Here is a 3,735-nt window from a genome sequence, read left to right on the forward strand (position 1 = left end):
CAAAGAATCGGTCTCGTATTAGACCACTTTCTTTATTTTCTTCTTCTTGTCGCCACTCCGATGCGACTTGACGCGGGGAGGTGATTCCTCCCTTCCTTTGGCGCCGGACTCCCTTGATGGAGCCTTCCCGTGGCTTGTGACCGTTTCCATCTCCCTCTTGGCATGATCTCCCGACATCACTTCGAGTTGTTAAACTCTAATGAAGCACTAGGCTCTGATACCAATTGAAAGTCTCCTAGAGGGGGCGTGAATAGGCAGAAACTGAAATTTACAAACTTTAAGCACACTTTAAGCTGGGGTTAGCGTTTGAATAAAAGTTAAGTCTGGGAGAGAGGGGAAAACAAATCAACCAAGAAAATAAAGCAAATGACACGGTGATTTGTTTTACTGAGGTTCGGTTCCAAAGAACCTAGTCCCCGTTGAGGTGGTCACAAAGACCGGGTCTCTTTCAACCCTTTCCCTCTCTCAAACGATCACTTAGACCGAGTGAGCTTTCTCCTTAATCAAGCGGGTCACATAGACCCCACAAGGACCACCACACACTTGGTGTCTCTTGCTTTGATTACAAGTCACTTAGAGGACAAGAATGAGGAAGAAGAAAGCCAACCAAGCAACAAGAGCAACAAAGAAACACAAGAACGATCTTCTCTCAAGTCCTAAAAACTAGAATTGATTTGGGGACTTTGATCGGATCGAGCACTTTGATTTGTGTCTTGGAGTGTTGTGTTTTGCTCTTGTATTGAATGGAGTGTGATGAATGCTTGGATGGTTGGAGTGGAGGTGGTTGGAGGGTATTTATAGCCCCCAACCACCAATTCAACCGTTGGGGCAGGCTGCTGTCGATGGGCGCACCGGACAGTCCGGTGCGCCAGCCACGTCACCCAACCGTTAGGGTTCTAACGGTTTCGACCGTTGGAGCTGAGTCTTCTGGTGGCACCGGATAGTCCGGTGCTGCACCGGACAGGCACTGTTCACTATCCGGTGCGCCTTCTGCGGCTGCTCTGACTTCTGCGCGAACTGTCCACGCACTGTTGTGTTGTCAGACGACCGTTGGAGTCGACCGTTGCGCTGGCTAGCCGTTGCTCCGCTGGTGCACCGGACAGTCCGGTGGCACACCGGACAATCCGGTGAATTATAGCGGAGCGGCTCTTCTGAAACCCGAAGGTGGCAAGTTTGAAGTCGTACGACCCTGGTGCACCGGACACTGTCTGGTGCGGCACCGGACAGTCTGGTGCGCCAGACCAGGGTTCTCTTCGGTTTCTTTTTGCTCCTTTCTTTTGAACCCTAACTTGATCTTTTTATTGGTTTGTGTTGAACTTTTAGCACCTGTAGAATATATAATCTAGAGCAAACTAGTTAGTTCAATTATTTATGTTGGGCATTCAACCACCAAAATTATTTATAGGAAAAAGGTTAAACCCTATTTCCCTTTCAGAGGTCAACAATGCAATTGTAATGTTCAATACCAGGGGGAATACCATAGTCCTTGCTCATTGAGCTGAAGTAGTTCCTTCCCTCTTCAACCATTCTAGTATGGCTACAAGCAAAAAGAACACCAATGAAACTATTGTATTCTGGCTTGACCCCTCCTCTAACCATCTCTTTGAACAGACTGATGGCTCGCTCACCATGGCCATTCTGAGCACAACCACAAATCATGGCATTCCAAGTAATCATGTTGTGGACACTGCTCATTTTGAATACTCTGTAGGCATAGTCTACTGCACCACATTTTGTGTATAGGTCCACGAGTGCGGATTCAACAATGACATCTCCGCAACCTCTCATCCTTATAGAACGACAATGGATTTCTTTTCCTAGATTCACTGCAGACAGACCATCACAAGATCGCAGAAGAGTCCCTAAGCTATACCAGTCATCGTCCTGTTCCTGCATATACATCTGTCGAAACAACGAGAGAACCTTCTCATGCTTCCCAGTTTGACAATACCCCCCAAGCAGGGCACACCATGAAACTGCATTCGGAGCCTTCATCCTATCGAATACCTTGCGTGCATCCACCATCATACCACACTTGGCATAATGTCAAGTGTGCTGCTCTCCACGATGACGTTCCCACACAGGCCACGTGTCACAACCTGCGTGTGTGCCTCCCTACCCTGCCTCACTCTCTTCATGTTCCCAAGCGCCGACATCATAGAGCCAAATGTGCAGCCGTCCGGCCAAACCCCATCTGTCCTGACTCCTGAGCATAGCCTGAAACCACCGCAGGGCCTCGTCAAACCAGTCGTTCGGCATGAATGCTGATATCAACGACGTGTACCATATCCCGCCCGGTGCGCGTATTTCCTCGAACGCCTTCCGCGCGTCACCCGGCGCACCCAAGTGGTCGTACATGTCCACGAGCGCACTCAGCACGACGCCATCGTCGCCGTACCCTCACACGACGGTGGTCCCGTGCACGCAGGCTCCCGCGCGGAGGTCGTGCAGCACGACACATGCCTTGGCGGAGGCGGAAAGCGCGTGCGCGCTGGGGACGACGTCGTCGTCAGTGTCGTAGCCGTCGGAGGCCATGGTCCTGAGTTGGAGGAGCGCGTGGCGTGGGAGACCCGCATGGAGGAATGCAGCGAGGACAGAGGAGTGTGCGACGACGTCGCGCAGGGGCAGGTCGTCAAACGCCCTGAGCGCGTGAGGCAGGTGGTCCGGGAGGCGGATGTAGAACGCGAGCAGCGCGTTAGCAAGGTAGCGGTCAGCGAGGAGGTCGCGGAGGCTCCATAGCATCGTGAGGGGGTGGGGTGCACGACGTTCCCGGTGGAGGTTGCTGAGGGGTGGGGGATCCGTGCGCGGATCAGACGTGGGGGCGAGGACCGGGGATGTTGGTGGATCAGGGGCGGGGGGCACACAGATGGACAGTTTAGATTTGATGGATGTATATGGACGGTGTAGATTTGTGGAAGGCAGAACCAATGGAGGCAGGCTACCCCTTGCAGCCTTAATATAGTCGTATAGATATAATATACTATCCTTTTATGGAGTCAACGTATTTTTTGAGATGTTGATTAATATTTGCTACATATTTATTATTGCTTATTTTTTTATCAATGACAAAGCATGGATACAATCTAACCTTATATATCTTTAAAGGTATGTAAACATCTACTCTTAGTGATGTTAATAAAAGTATAGAATAACAATTATTGTTTTTGTATGTAAATATATTTTATCATATTGATTCCGTAGCAACGCACGGGCATATATCTAGCGTTGCATATAAATAACCAATGATAATAGATAAAAGAGATGGATATAAAATAAATTGCTCTCTACGGTGGTTTCACGCGCTTTCCAGCACCTTAGAAATAGGTTGGCACAATTTCATGGTGATGAAACTAGTTTCACCTATTTCATACTAAATATAGTATCATGTTATAAAAATCATATATGACATATTGATTAATGTCGTGAAATCTTTCGTGGAACTCCTATTAAGGCTATCCGCACTCATACTACTCTAAATTCGTATCCTAAAAGGAATACTAGGTCTATGCCCGTGCGTTGCAACGAAGTAAAAATAGATACAGATCGACAAACATCAATATGATATGCAAAATCCGGACAAGTACATAGCTTCTGTTGATAGCAAGAGCCATATAAAGCTGATGAACAAGATTAGCTCAAAGAAATATGTAACCAGCAGGAAAAAGAGGGCAGGCAAAAAAAGAAAACCAGACGTTGACCGCACGCAATCATCTCTTCCTCATCTGAGCCATCTGT

At 48.2% G+C, this 3,735-nt stretch overlaps 1 pseudogene; it reads right to left on the reverse strand.

The window, feature by feature from the left end:
• Positions 1–1,431: 1,431 nt before the first annotated feature.
• On the reverse strand, positions 1,432–2,835 carry LOC118473122 (pentatricopeptide repeat-containing protein At1g03540-like; annotated as a pseudogene).
• Positions 2,836–3,735: the final 900 nt, after the last annotated feature.

Source organism: Zea mays, chromosome 8, assembly GCF_902167145.1.
Source record: "Zea mays cultivar B73 chromosome 8, Zm-B73-REFERENCE-NAM-5.0, whole genome shotgun sequence".
NCBI classification, from domain to species: domain Eukaryota; kingdom Viridiplantae; phylum Streptophyta; class Magnoliopsida; order Poales; family Poaceae; genus Zea; species Zea mays.